The sequence below is a fragment of the Salvia hispanica genome, chromosome 4 (genome assembly GCF_029641045.1).
Source record: "Salvia hispanica isolate PSC_SH4W2 chromosome 4, Shi_PSC_v1, whole genome shotgun sequence".
Taxonomy (NCBI): Eukaryota; Viridiplantae; Streptophyta; class Magnoliopsida; order Lamiales; family Lamiaceae; genus Salvia; species Salvia hispanica.
The window spans coordinates 28,094,143-28,114,986 of record NC_142695.1 but is presented as its reverse complement, the minus strand read 5'-3'; the positions used below and the strand labels follow the sequence as shown (position 1 = coordinate 28,114,986).

General features: G+C 48.5%; 1 pseudogene; it reads right to left on the bottom strand.

The window, feature by feature from the left end:
• Positions 1-1,004: 1,004 nt before the first annotated feature.
• LOC125187213 (uncharacterized) lies at positions 1,005-1,957 on the bottom strand (annotated as a pseudogene).
• Between the last annotated feature and the right edge of the window lie 18,887 nt (positions 1,958-20,844).

Here is a 20,844-nt window from a genome sequence, read left to right as displayed (position 1 = left end):
TTTTGACCGAAACCAAACATAATCATAGGGATATACGTAAATGTTTAAAATTGTATTCAATATTTTATACACATGTATTCTCTATTGAAAACTTGGTAACTAATTAGAATTGTAATTAAATGAATACGTAATTAACTACGACTGTCGTCAGCTGCGCAACGCGCTGGGGGATGCACTAACACTTTAGATTCTCTTAAGTATTGTACTCTGCTTGTACAAATTAAGTTGGTACATAACTTTTTGGTATGAAATCTTAAAATAATCTCGTTAGTCTTAACTAGAGAGAGTATTTTTTCTTATAAATTTATAAGAAAATATGTATTCTTAAATATTGTACTCCCTTTGTCCCAATTAAGTTGGTACAAACTTTTGGGCACGGAGTGTGTTAAATAATTTCCTTTATTCATATCTCGCACGAATTATATGATTTACTACGAATTTTGTCAGCTGCACAACGCGCGGGGGATATACTAGTATTTCTTAAAACTCGTGGCGCCAAGAAATGTGACTCCTAATGGCGGATAGAGGAAGTATTTTTCTTCATAAAGTCAAACAATATATTAAAATCCGTGCTGAGTAAAGAAATGGCTCTTTAAATGGGAGCATTTTTCTTTATAAAGTTAATTTCTTATAACACGTGTTGTGCCGTGTATAAAAAAGGCCCTTTAAATGGTGGACGGAGAGAGTAACTGTTTGATAAACTTAATTTTGTCAAACAGTTCGAACTTCTAGTAAAATTGGGAAATAAAAATTACAATACGAGCACCAGAATATGCTATTCGAACTTCTAGTAAAATTGGGAGAGAAAATTTATATTACAGCACCAGAATATGCTTTTATTCCAATACCCAGCCAGCCATGCAACCATATAAACATAACCCTATCTTCCCTTGTGAATTAGTTGTGAATTAGTAAAACATATTGTACTGTAATCTGTATATAATACAAACAATTTCAATAATCCATTGATCACAAAACAATACAGATTAAAAGAAGGCGAACCGTCAAGCCTTGCCCTCGAACCGGGCGGATGTCAAACCAACACATGCATCCACAAAATCCCAATCAATAAAATCCGTGGAAAATGCAAACGATCCAAAATTCCCCGCGCAAAACATTGCGCCATAAACGTCCTTGCGTAGGGTCGGATCCGGCTCGTCACCACCCTCACCCACACGATCGGGTTATCCGCTTGCGGCGTCACCGTATTCTCCACTCGGTAGAAATACCTCCTCCCCGCCGCCGGTGGTTGCTCCCCCAAACGTTTCAAATTGCTCTCGAATTTTGTCCATGGCTTGTCCGTGTTGATCCAGTTGTCCTTCAAGTAACCGCCGCTCCACAGTGAATCCCCCGCCGCCGGAGCCGCTGCCTCCCGCGGATTCCACACGCATATCACCCGCCGCGGCAGTAGATCCGCGATCGTTCTCTCGAAAACGCGATCGTCGTGGTGGATCAGGTAGTCGCCGAGCTGATCCCTGAGATACTGATCGAAATTCGGCGGATCGGTGTGGCTGAATTCGGTGCGGATTTCCAGGATTAGGATTTCTGATTGTGTTTCGTCGAGGAATTTTCTGACGTCGGTGATGACGACGTCGACGGAGTAGGTGAGGAGGATGCCGTGGCAGATGCGGCCGTCCTCCTGGACGCGGACGTCGAGTGCGCGCGCGCCGGCGGAGAGCTGCTCGTAGATGGAGAGGGTTTGGCACTGGGCGAAGGGGCGGGTGATGAGAGGGATCCCGATTTTGTTGGTGGCTGAGTCGTGCGTGCCTGGCCAGACGATCAGGTTGATGCGGAGCTTGTGTGGATTGAGTGTGGACATCCAGTTTTTCCGGTCGGGAGGGCGATAGTCGCAGCCGGGGAAATCGCAGCCGCAGCTCTGTTTGAGGTCGGCGAGGGCTTTCTTCTCCGTTTTGACGTCTTTGTAGCGCTGGATTTGTTTGGAGATTAGGGCTCCCATGGATGAGGATGGGAGCAGAGCGTTATCCGGAATTCTACTTGATTGATTAATGTCTCTGTCTTGTTTATGAATTTTGGGAGTGAGAATGTTGGGAGGAAACTGTATCTAAATGAGACTGCTGCTCTTTTGATCATGAATTAACAGAGGTAGGGAGTTAACTGAAACATCTCTCTCTTGAACCGTGATCATAAGAATTAGATCAATTTCATTGTCAAACTATCTAATCCACATTTTTTTATTGATATTGGTTTTTCCGTTATTATATTATACAAGTGATCCTAGTTTTGATCGGCAGTTGTAATGATATCTACTCCCTTTGGCGCTCTATAGGTGCGTATTTTTTTAGCAAGGGATTTAAGAAATTGTATTAAAAGTAAATTAAGGGAAGAGAGAATAAAGTAGTAAAGGAAATAGGTAGAGTGAGTGAGAAAATAAGAGGGGATAAATAAGTTTTTAAAAAAATAAAATAAAATTACTCAATCATAGTGGAACAACCCAAAAAGAAATACGTCTCAACTATAAAGGAACAAAGGAGTACTAGTATTAGAAATTCCTCGACTAAACACAATCAGCAATTAATCCGTAATGCACGAGCTGAAAAACGCTCTGCAAGCAATATCATCCTTTTTCTAAATATCAAAATATGAGTCTAAGATTGATGGTTACAACTTACAAGTACTATATTGATACTAACATGTTACTTTAGTGATCAATCTACCATCAGGTCGACTTCAAGATAAGATGACTACAAATGGGAAGAAGTTGAACGAGCCATCATATTTCTGCATTTTTGCATATCTGCATATGAACAAGAGATTCAAAGTTACATCAAGCTCTTCGTTCTATACAATAACGATCGCCCCTCTATAGCTAACGCAAGGGCAATAGACACAATGATCTAGCATTTAACATGAAAATAGATACTCCCTTTGTTCCATAGTAATAGAGTCATTTTGTCATTTTAGTACGTTCCATAGTAATAGAGTCATTTCTCTTTTTAATAAAAGTCAACACATTTTTCCACACCTACTTTATTCTTTCTTATTTTTTTCTCTTTATCTCACTACCTTTTTCATTTTCCACTTTATTCTCCCTTTACTTAACACACCTTACACAATTTTTCGTAATCTCCGTGCCCAAAAGAAATGCCTCCATTAATCTATGGAACGAAGGGAGTACAAAATAAAGGAATCTCAACTGAGCAACGAAAGGGGCATCACGTATTCTTAGCTCTGGCCAACTATTACCCGCAGCACCAGTCATTTATGCAGATTCAAGTTTTCTAGGCATAGTAAGAGTCAAAGATATCATCACATTCTAGTGTGTTTTGGTGAAGCGAAGCACAAAATTTAAGACACCGTAATATCTCAATTTCACAAAACTGTCATCATTTCGAGATCCCCCAAAATAAACTTTAATCAGAGGGAAAATAAACCAAGTGTAACAATGAGGTTCCCTGCCCTGCCTGATTTTCAAGTTCTACAAAAGAATGAGGTACTATGCCCCGCCTTATTTCAATGGGGTGTTGATATCGTATTCTAAGCCTTGATTGCTGGTCAGTATGTCGTGATTTGCATGTATTATCTGCAAAACAGTTGCTTAAGTGTGCAGGATAGGACACGGTTTGGACGACGCAGGTGAAAAGAGCGCTAGAAGGGTGCAATACTGACCAGGATGCATGCCAGAGAAAAGGCTCGAGATGGAGAAGAAGGATAGCTGGGATGATCATAAACAAGGGCAGAAAAGTCAATTTGCGAAGGAAGTCTACCCTAAAAGCAAGGGCAAGCCTCCCTATAAAAGAAGCCACTTGGAGAGAGAGAAGGGAGTTCCAAGTTCGAAAAAGTCCAACCACCACACTAGTTAGAATTCTCTCTCGAAGACCAGTTCCTTCAGCATTGTCTACACTCTCGTTCCTCGCCACAGCTATGGTCACCTGAAGTCCAGCAGTCCACCGGAGAGTCATCATCATCCTATCGTTCCAGCCAGTTTGTCGTCGTAGTATAGCAGTTTCATCTCCCGGAGTGGCATAAACAATCTTTAATCGCTTTCCTAGTTTAAAGTTTACTTGCTTTCTTCGTTGGATCTGTTGCAAACATTTAATCCTGTTGCCTTTCGAAATATTTCGATAAGATCCGAACGTTTTTTTTTTAACACCTTTCGGTGGAGGGTTCGTGGGTCCCTCATCCCTTCATATCATAATGGAAGGTACAATGCACGACAACGCCCAAAAGTGACGTTTCGAAAGGAATGAAGGGTAGCAAGTGGTCCAGTCTCAAGTTGGTCGGACCCCATCCTACTCTCCGGAAAGTGACAATAGAGAAAGCAACAATTCTAGCCATTAGTCGTATCTAGTGATCTGGCCAACTAGTAGCAGTGGCTTGCTGGTGGAGATTACCTTTTTATCCGAAGTCTACGTGGGGGTCTCTCACGTTAGGCACGCCGAGACGTCCCAATGTTATCATGGCTCGAATGAGGTTGGGAAATGTGGACTCATCCATGGTTTCTTCTCTGTTGGTTTCAATTCCCCTTGTCATCAGCTTCTCAGCTGGCTTGTTGCCTTCCCGATGGATGAAGGAGAATCTAATGTTAAGGTCGCGTTTCATGTTTCTAATCAGGACCAGTTTGTGCCTGGTTGCCGCCGGTCCTAGGTCCCCACCTTGGAGGAGAGCAATAGATTGTGCCGAATCCATCTCAATCCAGATGTTAGAACCATTTTTCCGTGCAATTGAAATCCCATGAATAATAACCTGCAGGTCTGCCTCAAGCGGCGATGAAGCCCGGAGGGGAAGAGAGAAGGCTGAAATCAATCTCCCAGATTCATCGCGGATTAGTCCACCTCCCGCAGCTTGTCCGGTGGCAGTTATAAAGCTACTTTTGACGTTGAGTTTGATCTAGGCTGTCTCCGGCGGCCTCCATTCAATTATTCTCGGTCGGGGGGTTATTCCCCTATCTTCCACTCGAACTCTTCGAAGGGCGTTTGTGGTACATCCTCTCCAGTTCTTTTCTCCAAGGATGCCCTTATTAATGAGGCGCTGAATATGCATTTGCACCTGCCAAATGACGTTACTCCCTCGGAACTTTATCTCGTTATGTCTGCTATTATTCCTCTCGGCCCATAGGAACCAAAAGATGAGGCACGGGAGGATTCGTGAGAGGTGCATTTTTTTCAGTTGTATTATTCTGTTAGACCAAACCTCCAGCCTCGAAGGGATGGAGTCACTCTCCCGGAGGGGGTAGTCCTGCCCAACGAACCAGCTGTTGAAGGTTCTCCACACTTCCGTGGCTCCTTCTCCACTAATGAACAGGTGGGAGAGGGTCTCAATGCTCGGAGAGACCTCACAACAAATGCATTTCGACGCAAGATCAATCTTCCTCCACTGAAGCTTGGCGTCAACTGGCACTCGATTGGATAGAAGCCGCCAAATGAAGATAGACATGGAGTTTGTGATCCCTTTATGCCAGATCTCCTTCAGCCCTGGGAATTCGGGTCTTCGCACGCGTTGAAGCTCCCACGCTGAGGCCAGAGTGAAGTGTCGTGTCCGTTTTGAGTAAGGTTCCACCTTGGAAGGTCCTTGTCCCCCTGGAGTATGGGAGTGTTCATGATTTGATCAATGATGTTTTGTGGCATTCCAGCTTGGTAGTGAAGGAGCTGCAGTTTTTTTTTTTTTTTTAATTAAACACCATTGCGGTGGAGGGTTCGTGGGCCCCTCATCCCTTTATATCAAAACTCAACAGGTACAAAGCTTGGCCACGCCCAAAAGTGACGTGCCAAAGGAAGGAAAAACAAGCAGCCCAGCAATACATGGCCACGACCAAAAGTGCCGTGCCGGGAAGAAACAAGACAAACAGGCCTATCAAAGCAGAAGCACCATAAGAGTAAACGGGGGACAAGCTAAAGTGGCTCGACACCTACCTACTCTAAGGCGGCCGCGAGGGAACAGCAGCCGATTGCCAATCACCATGGTTTGAAGTTTAGCCATGATCCTCATCGTGCACACGAATATTAGGTACTCCCATTTCTTCCAATCGAACGATAGCTTTTAGTAACCTTGGGGCTGTTTGGGCATTGAAGCGAGTGAATTCCTCGAGTTCCAATCCCATTTTGGCTAGAAGATCCGCGACTCTATTCCCTTCCCGGTGGATGAAGGAAATGCGATAATCTCCATGTCTCATATGCAAGGCCAGGAGGGCCATGGCTCGGCAAACGTGGGCTGGGCCCCAGCTTAGACCCTTGGCTAAGCTGATTGCTTGGGCAGCGTCCGATTCAACCCAAATTGGCTGGGCCAACTCTCTAGCCAAGGCCACTCCATGATGGATGGCCAATAGTTCGGCCTCCAAAGCTGAATGTGCCTCGAGAGGAGTAGAGAAGGCGGCGACCATTCTTCCCAAGTGGTCTCGAATAATGCCTCCACCCCCTGCTCTTCCTATTGATTCTGCAAAGGCACCATCCGTGTTAAGTTTGATCCACGGGTGGTTCGGGGGGGTTCCATTTCACCGCCAAAGCGCGCGGGATGGGTTGCCTTCCTTCATCACGGTTTGGGCTGCACACTCCCAGCTTCACATTCTTCCAATGCTTCGGCTTGATACTCCCATTGGCGATGCTGTTTCGTACAAACATTTGGACTTGCCAAATCACATTGAACGGCTTGAACTGTGTCTCTTGATGGCGGCTCCTATTTCGTTCAGCCCAAAGAAACCACAAAATGAGGTAAGGCAAGGAACGACTAAGGTGTTTCTTACTTGTTTGGTTGGCTCTTTGGGGCCAAACTTCAAGCCTATCCGGGATAGTGTCATTGATGCGGAGTGGTGGGGAGGACCCTTCAAACCAGCCATCGAACTCTCTTCATACTCTAGAGGCCCCGCTGCCTTGGATGAAGAGGTGCTGGAGGGACTCCGTGCCGGGTCTAAGGGGGCAGCAAAGGCACTTAGACGCCAACTCGATCTTGCGCCATTGGAGCTTGGTGTCGACTGGAATTCGATTCGAAAGGAGTCTCCAGGCAAAAATGGAGATGGAAGAGGTGAGACCGGCCTTCCAAATATCATCAAGGCTTGGGACGATCGGCCTCTGTGTACGGATAGTATCCCAAGTAGAGGACACAGAGAAATCGCCAAGGCGAGATAAAGACCATCTCGGGATGTCTGGCCCCCCGGGGATGATTGGGATATTCCGAATCTTCATAATGATGTGCTGAGGAAGTCCAGCCTGGTCTGGAAGCTGCTGGAATTTGGGCTCGTCCCAAGTACCCCCGTCCCTAATAAACTCCGAAACAAGGGTCCTAGGGCTGCCCCTCTCATCAAGGCATAGTTCTCTCAAGGTGGTATCGCCAATCCATATGTCATCCCAAAAGTAGATTTTCCCTTCCCCAACCAGCCACCGGATATACGGTTGAGCAACGGGTCGAGCTCTTAAGATCATCCTCCAAGTTGGCTCGCTCGACTCGAGGCACCATGCGTGAGCGGCGATGAATTGAAGCAATACTTAGCCAACAAATATCTTGCCCAAAGGGAGTTCTGCTCCCGGAAACGCCACCACAATTTGATAGTAAAGGCTCGTAGTACCTCTTTGAAATTCCGTATTCCAAGTCCTCCTTCGGCGGTTGGGCGACAAATCTGGTCCCAACTGATCCAACGGGTCCTTTTCTTCTCGTGTGATGATCCCCAAAAGAACCGAGCCATGAGCTGATCCAGTTGTTTAAGTACGCTAAGTGTTGGCTCGATGGCTTGAAAGATGTGGATCGGGATCGCTTCGAGGGTGCTTTTGATGAGCGTGAGCCTTCCCCCAAAGGACAGGTGTCGGTGGACCCACCCCGAGATCCTGTTGGCGATCTTTTCCCGAAGAAACATGAACATCTCTGTGCGTTTGGCACCGTGATAGATAGGCACTCCCAAGTAAGTACAAGGAAACGAACCCGGAGAGAAGCCTCCTTCCCGCTGAATAGGGGTGGACCATCCCACGTGCGCCTCCGCGATGTAGAAATTGCTTTTGCCGAGGTTAATCTGCTGCCCGGAAACCGACTCATACTCGGTGAGGCAAGCTCGAAGTTGACGCAAGACAGGTGTCGCTGCTTGCGTGAAAATAATGATGTCATCGGCATAGGCAAGGTGGCTGATCTCCATGCACCGACGAGCCGCCTTGAATGTCATTTCTCTCTTGCCCAGAATGAGCCTATCAATGGCTTTTGACAGATATTCCGCTGCAATCACAAACAAAGCCGGGGAGATGGGGTCACCTTGTCTGAGCCCCCGCGTGGATTTGAAGAAGCCTGAGGGGGCACCATTAATGAGGATAGAAAACCAGCACGATCCCACACATCTATCAATAAGGGACAGCCAAGCTTCCGGGAATCCCATGCACCTAAGGACTTGAATAAGGAACGGCCATTGAACGCGATCATAGGCCTTAGCCATATCAATTTTAATCGCAACATTTGGGGCTGGTGAACATCTGTGGAGTTCATGAAACATCTCTTGGGAAAGGAGGACATTGTCATGGAGGAGTCGCCCTTTCACAAAGCCACTTTGGTTAGCGGAGATAACCAACGGGAGGAGGGGGGTGATTCTCGCTGTAAGGATTTTGGTAATGATTTTGTTGATGACGTTGCAAAGACTAATGGGGCGATAATCAGCCCAATTCTCTGGGAGGGTTTTCTTTGGGATGAGGACAATGCTTGTCGCCGTGATGCTACGAGGTAAGAAGGCCCCGTTGAAGAACTGTTGAACTGCCGCAATAACATCCGAGCCAACAATGCTCCAACAAGATTGGTAGAAGGTAGCCGAGAAACCATCCGGACCAGGTGTGCTATCCCCGGAAATATCAAACACCGCTCTCTTCACTTCATCCGCATCCGGAGGTTCGGAGAGGGCCTCGAGTTGGGCTGAATGGGGAAGTGGCTGTATAAGAGTCGGGTCCATCTCGGCAAGGGCTGGGGCGTCAGGAGCAAGGAGGTTTTTAAAGAAATCAACCGCAGAGCTTTTAATCTCCAAATCATCAGTAAGCTCTATACCGTTCACTTGGATTTTATGGATGCGAAGCCTAACCCTTTTTTGCTTCACCCAGCTTTGGTAGAATCTAGTGTTTTTGTCTCCCTCCGCAAGCCATTTCATGGCTGCTTTTTGTCGCCAGAAATCCTCCTCCATCTTTAGACATAGGATGTAGGTAGCAATGGCTTTGTTGATCGTCGTCCTATTTGTGGGCGAGGGATCAGCTTCAAAATTAGCTTGAGCTGTAGCAATCTCCCCCTCCATGATCCTAATGTTGGCGTGGATGTTGCCAAACACCTCTCTATTCCACCTCTTGAGGGTCTTCTTCACTTTGGCAAGTTTGATTTGGAGCCCAAGAAGACCGTGTGCACCCGAGGGCTGATCCCACACCTCCCGGACCAGATCCAAGAAACCTTCATGCCGTGTCCACATATTTTGAAATCGGAAGGCACTTCCCGTTGACGTGGTGTTCAACAATTTGCAACGGACAAGAACCGGGCCATGATCCGAGGACACCGGAGGCAGTTTGTCACCCTAGAGGCCTCAAAGATCCTAGCCCACATCTCGCTGACCAAGACCCTATCCAACCTCTCGAAAAGCCCATTCTTAGCCCAAGTGTATTCCGAGCCATCAAAGCCCAGGTCCAGCAATCTGCAATTCTCAATAGTTTCCGCAAAGTCGACCATTTCGGCTTGTCGATTGGTATCGCTACCAGCCCTATCTCCCGGGGTTAAAATGGTATTGAAATCCCCCCCGATCATCCATGGAGATCCATCAAAGCTGTTTGAGAGTTCCCTCATTTTATCCCAAAAAGCAAGTATCTTTCCACCCTCGCACACTTAGCATAGACGGCCGAGATGGCAATGTGATTAGCTAGCCGCGGAGATGTAAAGCGGCCATGTAGGATCTGCTCCGAGTCATCTTCGACAACAAAATCAGCCCCTTCTTTCACAAAGATCCAGATCTTTCCATTGGTGTTGGAGCCTTTGAAGACTAGCCCCAAAGCCTTGGAGTATCGATCCGGGTTAGGAAGAGTGAGCGGCTCCATTATTGCAAGAAAATCAACATTGAAATTTTTAATTAATCGTTTAAGGACGTTTTGGGTAGGCGCGTTAGCGATTCCCCGAATGTTCCAAAACAAGAAATTGATACACATAATTAACAAGGTATGATCGTACCCGGCGAGGGGGAGGGCCCACCTTGAAATTCAGTGATTTGTAAATCAGTGCCCCCTTCGATGTTTGGAGGGAACGTTGCATTAGCCCCGGGGCCATGTTGCACTTCCATCTCCGAGGCCTCACTCTCTCCGTTGCCATCAACGTCGAATTCGCCGTTTTCCATAAGAGAGTAGTATTGATTGGAGCTCATATAGCTTCTAAAAGCCGATCCACCACGTCCCCCTTCCGTTGAGTGACGTCCAGCCCCCCTTGAACCTCTTCGGCCATTAAAGGAAGATCCCCGCCCTGCCTGGTTGCCGCCCCTTGAGCTACTAGTAGAACCCCTTTCTTCTTGTGAAATGTGGGCTAAATCCAAGCCCCCAAAGGATCCCAGTTCCTCACCCTTGTCTCGGTCTCCTCTTCCTCCCTTTGAGCCGGGGTCCCCACCGTAGGCATTGCTTGATTCACCCATGATATCCGGCCCCATCCACGCTGGTTCCTTAGTTTCCTTCCCCTTCGACCCAACGTGAGCATCCTTTATCTTTTCCTGTCCGAGATCATTCTCTTTTGGTATTCGGTGTGGCTGATCTTGTTTCGCTTTCCCATTTTGCTCCCCATGGTGTTTCTGTTTTGGGATGTTGTAGTTCCTCTTTTCCGGCCTTTCCATCTTGCCCGCCGCATAGCACACCTCACTCGAGTGTCCCACATGCTTGCACTCTCGGCAATATGAGGGGATCTTTCCCCACTTAACTTGCTGCACCGTTTCGCGCCCACAAATGTCAAGGATGATCTCCTCCGGAGGTGGCTTCGTAATGTCGATCTCAACACAAATACGCGCGAAAGATAGTCTTGTTTTATCGGCTGTAGCACGATCAACTTGTATCGGTGTTCCAAGGAGTTTCCCGATGGCAAATAGGGCAGATTGATCAAAAAGGTGTATGGGGAGGCCAATTAGGTTGCACCAAATTGCCGCAATCGGAGACTCACAATAGGCATCGAAATCCGGCGTCCATTTGAAGACCCTCATGGGATGGCGATCAATATACCAAACTGGAGTGCCTTTCGGACCGCCAAGCATCCGCGCATAGTCCACAATATCCTCAAAGTGAACAAGAATGTGTTTTGCATTAATATACTTCCAAGAGAAACTCCGGCCAAATTTAATGTTATCAAGAGCCTTTTGAATTTGAAAAGAGGCCGGAATGGAGTGAGAAAACTTACCCACGATTGCGTACCCGACATTGTCCGCAAGCTTCTGAATTTCGGCTCCGGAGAAGTAGATTGACGGAATGCCGTTTGAGAGGGAGGCGAATCCGATATTCTGAATCTTTTCCGGCACGAAAACTTGTGGGCCATTGGGGTCCGGTCTCTCCTGAATCACATCTGCCATGGTTCTCGGTTTCCCAGCTACACCCTCGACTTCGGCGGCTCCACCAGCCCCATTTGAGTTGTTTGCGCTCATGTTGGTTTTTGCCTTTGTCACACTCGGGATACCATCATTAACCGTGTTTGTAGGCTGCCCGTTCGGGTCCTCCTTATTCCTAGGGATGCCAGTGATTCTCGGGAGCCCGATAACTCCCCCATCGAGATAGAGTACAGCCGGGCCGGGGCTGACCCCCTCCCCGATCAGTGGTGTCTTCACGAGAGGGTTCGGAGTGGCTGTTGAGTCCATTGGTTCTTGTGCGCTCTCAAGCATTCTCGGCCATACCGAGTCCTTCCCCCGCTGCACCGCGCCCATCTCGAATGAGTCACAGATTTTCAAGGTCCGGCCTTTGCCGAGAGGGGGAAACTCTTCTAGAGATGGAATGAACGTTGCTAGAGGCGTTGGCATTGGTGTTGAGGTTGGTGGAGGTAGGTCTTCGTGTAGCACAACAGCAAGGTGACCTATCTCCGGTGGGCCTCCGGCGAGAAGGGGTTGAGCCGCGGCTGTATCAAGCATTTCCGCCGAGGTCAAAGATGCAAGCTGCAAGATGGTGTCACTTTTTGGCTGCATTGGGTTTGCAGCGGCTAGTACTCCATGTGATTCTTCATTGTGGCAAGCCTCCAAGCCTCTTTCAAAAAGTAAGTTTGTCTTTAGGTCTTTTTTGGGAAGGTTGACTATCTCACCAACCACCACTCCATTTTCATTGGTGGATGCATCCAGCTTTGACCAAGATTTGAACACCTTATTATCTTCATCCGGTCCGGCAGGCACGACGGCGCCGGCGACCTTGCCGGAATCCGGGGAGACTTCGAAGGCAATGGCCGGAGGGGTGCAAGCAAGCTCCATTTCAGCTATCACGTCAAGCCCTTCATGAGAATTGCTCTCCTTTGCTGCATAGGCCGTTCCAGCCGCAAAAATCGGGCCTTTGCACGTCGGAGCTTCCAAATTCCGGCTAGACACTCCAAAATCAATCCTTTTTCGAAGTTGTTTATCTTCCGGGAGGGGTGAGAGGTCTAGCCGTTTCCGGCCATTACCTTTAGTTAGCGGCATCGGAGTGTTCTTCCGAGACTTGAGCCTTGTCTTGGCTGCCGATTTTCTAGTCATTCCTTCCGGTGGTGGGGCCTGGTTTGACCGGAAGACCATTAAATGGTCCGGGATAGATGTGCCTTCATCGTTAGTTTGGGCGTTGGTAGCGGTTGGTGTCGACAAACTCGACATGGCCGAGCCCCTCGAGAGCCGGGAGAGAGGCTGGGCGCGGCAGCTCATGGTCGGGGGGGTCGGGGGGTGAGAGAGGAGAGGTGGTCGGAAAAGATGATCGGACGTTGGTCGGCGGTGGGACGTCACCGGCAGGGCAGTCACCGGAGGACCATTACACTAGAGAGAGAGAGTTAGAGAGAAGGTGTGAAGGAGCTGCAGTTTCGTTGGGCTCCACCTTCCATTCTCCCAAAATTCAGCAACCTGTGTAAGGGGGGACCCCAATCATCGAGGCTTAGCTCCCGAAGGGTAGAGTCTTCGAGCCAGATGTCATCCCAATAAAGGCAAGAGCCGTCTCCGAGGGCCCATCTGATGTGAGGATGTGTTTGGGGCCAGGCCCGCACCAGCCTCCTCCACATTGGGCTGCAGTTACTCGGGAGGCTAGGCGAGAGAGAAGATTTTTTAGTGCAGTATTTTTGGATCATGTGCTCAGCCCACAATGAGTTCTTCTCCCTTAACCTCCACCATAGTTTGGCGCTGAAGGCATAGAGGACCTCCTTGAGTCTACGAATCCCCAGGCCGCCTTCTTCATGGGGGAGACAGATTTGTTCCCAACTAATCCAGTTTGTTCTTTTGTGATCTGCCGAGGAACCCCAGAAGAACCTTGCAATCATCTGTTCAAGTTGATTGAGAATTCCAGTTGTGGGCTCTATGGATTGAAAAATATGGATCGGGATTGCCTCGAGCGTGGATTTGATAAGGGTAAATCGTCCACCGAAGGAGAGGTGCCGATGGCCCCACCCATTGATTCTTTGTGCAATCTTGTCCCGGAGAAATAAAAACATGTATGTTTGCTTTATACCTCATAAATAGGGATTCCAAGATAGAGGAAGGGGAACGAGCCACGGATGAAGCCTCCGGTTGCTTGAATCCCTTCTGCCCAATATGAGAAACCTGCAGCGATGTAGAAACTACTCTTTTAAAGATTGATCTGTTGTCCCGAGGCTGCCATGTACTCATCGAGACAGTGTCTCGGCCGACGGAGAGAGGTATCAGTGTCCTGGGTGAAGATGAGTATGTCATCCGCATAGGCAAGGTGGCTAACCTCCGGGCTCGGCCGGGTAGATTTGTAGGTCATGTCCGGGTTGCCCAAAATAAGCTTGTCAAGGGATCTTGAGAGGTACTCAGCGGCAATGAAAAAGAGGGTTGGAGAGATGGGATCGCCCTGTCTAAGCCCCCTCGAGGATTTGAAGAAGTCATCACATCCATTAACCAGCACCGAGAACCAACAAGATCCAACACAACGACTAATCATACCTATCCACCCACTTGGGAAGCCCATTCGTTCAAGAATCCGAAGGAGGAAAGGCCATTGCACCATGTCGTATGCCTTTGCCATATCCAACTTGATAGCAAGATTTGGAGAGGGGCTGCATCGGGGTAGTTCGTGGAACATTTCTTGTGCCAGGAGAACATTGTCGCTTAGTAGCCTGCCCTTGACGAATCCACTCTGATGAGGCGCTATGATCCGCGGTAGGAGAGGAGTAAGCCGCGCCGTGAGGATCTTGGTAATGATCTTATTCGTGACGTTGCATAGGCTGATCGGCCTGTAGTCTATCCACAATTCTGGGCTCGGCTTCTTGGGAATGAGCACGATTGTTGTTGCCGTGATACTCCCTGGCAGGAACGCACCATTGAAGAACTGTAGGACTGCCTCAACCACATTCTGGCCCACGATATCCCAACATTTGTGGAAGAAAGCGGCCGTGAACCCATCCGGTCCAGCAGTGCTGTCTCCCGAGATGCCAAAAACTGCTTTCTTGACCTCCCTCAAATCTGGCGGGGAGGTGAGGGCATTGCAATCAATGTCTTCTGGGAGCCTCTTAATAAGATCAAGGTCTGGTTATTGTAGAGAGCAATCTGATGGGGCGAGGAGGTCTTGGAAGAAAGCCACCGCCGAGGATCGTATTTCCTCAGCCTCACATATAGTTCTATCTCCGCATTGGATGGCATGTATCCGGGATTTAATCCTCTTTTGTTTAACCCAACTATGATAGAATTTGGTGTTTCTATCACCCTCCACGAGCCATCGCACCGCTGCTTTCTGCCTCCAGTAATCTTCCTCCATCTTAAGTAAGAGGATGTATTCCGCAATAAGCCTATTCGTCTGAGCTCTGTTATGGCCAGTTGGGTCCTCTTCGAATTCTGCTTGCGCCTCAGCAATAGCTTCCTCAGCCTTTTGGAGGTTGGAGAAGAGATTACCAAAGTGTTTCTGTTCCATATCTTGAGTGTGGCCTTGAGGCGTTTAAGTTTAATTTCCAAGTTCAGGAGGCCCGTTGCACCTGTTTCTTGGCTCCAGGATTCACGAACAAGGTGTTGAAACCCCTGGTGTCTAGTCCACATGTTTTGGAATCGGAAAGGGCTCCCTCCGCGTCGAGGCTCGTCGGTCAGGCTACATCTCATCAAGAGGGGACCGTGGTCCGAGCAGATTCTGGGCAGGTGGGTAACCCGGGTAGTGGCAAAGGTTGTGGTCCAGGCTTCATTCACCAACATTCGGTCCAATCTTTCGAAAAGGTTATTTTTTTCCCATGTGTATCGTGGCCCATCGAAGCCGGGGTCGATCAACCTACAGTCCTCGATAGTTTCCGCAAGGTCAATCATTTCCCTTTATCGATTAGTCTCACTCCCTTCCCTTTCTGAAGTATGCAAGATGGTGTTGAAGTCTCCTCCGACCAGCCATGGAAAACCCTCTATGGAAATGGCAAGTTCTCTCAACATGCTCCAGAGCGGATATCTCCCTTCTCGTGTGCATTTGCCGTAGACAACATAAAGGAAGACAGGATGCCTCAACCAGCTCGCGGTAAGTTTCCCGTGAAGAACTTGTTCTGTGTCAACCTCTGTTTCAAAGGTGGCATCTTGATGAGCAAAAATCCAAATTTTTCCGTTGGCGTTGCTTCCATAGTATGTCAATCCCAAGGCTCGTGAGTAGAAATCCGGGTCCGGAACCGTGAGAGGTTCAATGATGGCCAAAAAAGCAACTTTATAAGATACAATTAGTCTTTTAATAACGTTACGAGTGCGTTTATTTGCCACCCCTCGAACGTTCCAAATCAAAATATTTAATGACATTTAGAGGGTGGGGGGGTTTGTACCTGGGCATTTCCCCTTCTTCCTCTTAGCTTGTTCATGTCATCATCTTTAATCGTTGATGATCCCTCCTTTGATTGATCTTCTGCCATATTCATGTTTCCATCCCCGTCATCCTCCTCTTCGTATGCCTCAAGACACCATTTTCCATAAGTTTGTAGTACCTGTTGTTGCTGAAGATGTTCGCGCGTTCTGGATTCGTTCCTACTGGATGGGAGCGACCTTGTCTGTTTAGCCCATAGTTTTGGTTGGTCGGAGACCGAGAGTGGGACCTTAGCATGTAGCCACCTCCTCGCACTGATTGAGCAAGTCGTTCCCGGCCAGGGGATCGGCTGTGTCTCCGGACTACTGGAGTTTCATCCCTTCTCTCTCGGTCTCGCCTACTACCTTGGACTTGGAAGCCATCATCAAGGTCTTTGTAGTTTGGCTGATCTCCATAAATGTCCGGGTAACAGGACGCGGCAGGCCGGTCTTGGGCACCAATATCCCCTGTACTTAGAATGAGGGTGCCCCCGCTTGGGTTCGGTTGTTGTTCCTTCCTTCCCCATTCAAATCTTCCTTTAGTTTGCTTTTGTGGGACCTCATATTCCTTGCTCTTGGGGACTTATATCTCCTTGCTCTTCTGGGCGTTGGTGGGGGGTGTGTTCCACGACTATTGTTTTTTCCGGTTCGAAGCATAACAATTGATACTTTTGTGGCCTACGTGTTTACACTCCGAGCAGTATGCAGGGAATTTATCCCAAACCACTTTAATTTCTATCTCGTTGCCTCCCATTTCAATCACCACTTCCTCCGTTGGGGCCTTTGTGATGTCTATTTCGATGCAGAGGCGGGCAAAAGAGAGTCTCGTCTTGTCGGCCGTGGATTTATCAATCTAGATTGGATTCCCTAGGAGCTGCCCGATGGCAAAAAGTGCAGAAATATCGTAGAGGTGGAGTGGTAGGGCGATCAAGTTACACCAAATTGCTGCGATTGGTGATTCGTGGAATAGATTAAAGTCCCATGTCCACTTAAAGACCCGCATTGGGATATGCCCCACAACCCACATCGGAGTGCCTTTTGGTCCGTTAAGCAGCTTCGCATAATCTGTGAGATCATCCATTTGGATCAGGACATGCTTGGCATTGATGAACTTCCATGTGTATCCATAGGAGAACTTGATATCTTCGAGGGCCCGTTGGATTTGGCGCGAGGAAGGGATCCCGTGAGAGAACTTCCCTACAATGGCGTGCACCATGTTTTTGGCGAGTGAATGGGTCTCCTCGGCCGAGAAGTGAATAGCTGGTCTGTTGTTATTGAGGGAGACCGAGCCCATCTTTCTAACCTCACTGGGGTCAAAAGGTCTCGGTCCAGTGACTGCTCTCGTGCTCCGTAGGATTTCAGCTGCTGACTTACATTGGGCCTGGTTGGCTGTGTTGTAATGGGCCGAGGAGGCGCCATCCGTTTCACTTGTCTCCTTCACCGGTTGCTTTTGAGGAGTTTCGGCTTCAGGAGGAGAGTTTCTTAGCGGGTATGGTCCTACATTTCCAGCTGCGAGAGGCAGGGGAGGGGGTTGTGCCGAGGGGCCTCCGGGTTCAAAGTTATGGCATAGGTTCTTTGTTATGCCTCGGGCAAGAGGTGGGAAGTCCTCCGGCGGGAATAGGAAGCTGAAGGTTGATGGGGAGAGACGATCAGGGTTTTGCCAAGGTGTTCCCTCGAGACAGAGGGGGCTTTGGTTCTCCGGTGAGGGCAGGGGGATCAGCTCCCCCAATGGTTGGGCTGTGTGAGAGTCCATGTAATCGGCATACATTGGATTTGCAATCCGAAGCAAAGAGTTTGCTTTTGGGTGTTTGTCATGGGAAGATGTCGGATGAGTAAGGTTAGTCGTAGGCGCCTCTCCGTTGAATACTACCATTTGGTTTGACTGGGCAGGGGCCTCTATTCTCGAAGGGTCAATGCCGGTCGGTGGGGGAGGGATCAAGATCAGTCTCCTTTCGGATTCCTCACGTGACAAGTCCACTTGCATGTCTGTTGTCTCATTGCCACCTGGGAGAGAGGGTTCTTTTTTGTCTCCAGCCGTGCTAGCATTGACCAAAGTAGCCGTTGCATCTATTTTCGGAATAGAGTTGGTTTGACTTTCCAGAGTGACCTTTGTGTCTTTGCTATCTAACCGAGGCCGCAGGAGATCTCTGCAAATCCGTAGGGGTAGGGCCATCTAACTCGGTCTCCACAGTTTTTTGGCAATCGGCCGGTAACTTTGACGGCGGCTCCGGTGGAGTTTCTGCCGGCTCCATTGGGGTTTGGTCTTCATTTTTGTCCCCCGCCGTTGTAGCATTAGACGTCAAATATTCGGGAGCGGGAACCACTGATGGGGCCTGGCGAGCCGTAAGGTGAGGCAGCGCCTTCCTCATGACCTTGCTCCAGCAAAAGAGGAAGGATATTGACCAAATCAGCCACCTCCGATAAATCCGACATGAGGTTTCGTCTATTTCGAAACTCGCGACCCCTTTCCTCAGCAGGATCATCATAGGCCGACTTCTTGAAGGCTTGCTTGAGCTCCGGCGACGGGGAGAACGAGAACCGCTTTCTTCTGCCATCCTTCAAGATCGACCGGGGAGTGGATTTTCTATTTCTGGTACGATTGGCGACTCCTCTTCTTTGATCTTTTGCATCCGATGAGCCAGCTGCATCTGGTTCACCAACAGCTCTAAAGATGACCAAATGGGAGGGACCATTCCCGTCATCGGGATCTTCCATGCGAGTCCGGTGTGGGGATCAACACGAGGGGGGCGATGGTGGGGGGGAGGGGAGGATGTGGAGGGATTGGTGTCAAGTTGGAACAGGTCGGAGATTCACTTGCGACCGGAAAAAGGGGGTCGGTGGGAGAATGAGGGCGGCTACGGAGGAGATTCTAGAGAGAGACTATTTTTTTTAACAGGTGGGTTAAGATCCGAACGTTTGAACTATGAAGTTCTTATTTTGCATCTCTCTTTGATTTGAAATTGCTTCGTTCTGCCTAGGAAAGTTAGATCTAGTTGTGGCTTTTAATTTCTAAGTGTTTGCGCATGTTCTTGATGAGTATTCTAGATCTGGAGTTGTTGATTGAAGTTTGAAGTTATGTTTCAGTTTAAGTTTTCGTGCATGAGTTTCCTATTTGTGTTGTCATCACCACCTTGCATGTTAACCAGTAGGAGTAATTTGCAGTTTAGCCGTTAATCTTTAAGTTGAAGCTTTTTAATCGATGGATCTTGCGTTTAAATTTGTTGATCTGAGTTCATCCATGGAGTTTGAGTTCATGTGTTGTTCTATGTACCACACCGGCACTCCGTTGGGGCCATTGAGCATCCGGTCGTAGTCTCGTGCATCCCGGAATTGAATGAGGATGTGTTTGGCATTCACAAACTTCCACTTGAAACCATCAATGAATTGGATGTGGGATAGGGATTTTTGGATTTGTTGTGGTGTTAGGATGGTATGGGAGAACTTCCCGATGATGGCATGCCCAATCTTGTCCGCCAACAACTTTGTTTCGTCGTTTGAGAAAGTGAGCGATGGAACTCCCTCACACCTCCGGGCTGTTCCTAGCTCCTTATCATGACCGGTATCAAGGGTCACCGGGTCAGTATCCGCTGCTCCTCCAATCTCTACCTCGGCACTTTGGTTCTCGAACTTCTCCCCAAGCTTCGGATTGACACGGTGGTTCCAATCATTACCGAGCAGATCGGCATTAGAAACCATCGGCTCTAGTGGTCTCCCGGAGGTTGCAGCCACGCTGCCTTCCCAAATACCGGGCTGTCGGGTTGGGGCTGACCATTATCATGTTGGGCCAAAGTTTGCTTCGGCGAGTTTTCCGGCGCCGGCGGCTCCCCGACGGCCTCAGCCTCGCCGTCCACGTTAGCTACCTTGGGCAAGGTGGTTGTACCTTCATCAGATTTGAATTCAAAGTTGCTTTTACTTTGAGATAAGTCACATGTCTCACTATCTAGTGCACAACTAGACATTTCCGGATATGGTGCAGCAAGATTGGTTGACTCGAAAAGCATATGTTGGCACCATCCCCGATCTGGATTTTGGCCTCATCCATTGTAGCTAGGCTTGCAGCTACCTCCTCTTGTGCTGACCGATACATGTCTAGTGCAACGGCACTATTCTCCTCCGGTCGGTCATCCTCCGGCCGAGCTCCGGCCGTGCTTGTCTGGCCTGTTCCGGCAGCAACTTCCGGCTGGCTCCAAGCCGAGCCTTCCTTTCGGCCCATAGAGAAGCGCAGCTCCCTCGCGAGCAATGGGAGAGCTCCCGGCACCATTTCGGAAGCGCCATTGTTGGCCTCGAACGGACCGGGTCGCGCCTCCCTAGTCCACCGGCCTCCCTTTCTATCACCGGTCGGCGAGCTCACCTTGACCACTCCGGCAAGGGCATTAGTTCCACCGTTACTTCCGGCAGCAAGCTCTTCGAGCTCAAACAAAATCTTCTTCCTCACCCACCCGGTCTCCATCAATTAGATAAGAGCATTTCGTTTTGTATTACCTTCAATTTTTCCCGGGTGAGGAGTGGCTGGCCTTTTCATTTTCCGCCTCGCTTTGGGTGGCCGGAACTTCTATCTTGGCGAGGAGGACAAGTTCGCGTCCTTGTCCTCTTTTGCCGGTGAGTCCCTTCCGGACTGAACCATGACCGGAGAGAAACCGGTCACATATCCACCTCACTCAAGGTGAGGGAGGTGGATGCAATCTTAGAGAGATGTAAGGGGAAAAATTCTAGAGAGAGAGTCTTCTTAGCATTTCATATGAAACATACGTGGCATTGATTTCAGTACTCATCATCCAAAAATATAGTTCCCTCTCATCCCCCATCAGTTTGTTTGACATCGTAACTGCACGCACAGCATAAGGAGATTTGATTGCATCACTTACTTTATGTTTTGACTTGTCGCGGGTGGAGATAGTTTTTTATCCCCGTTGGAAATTACAGCAAACAATATTACAATTATTAAACTTAAGAATGCATAGTAT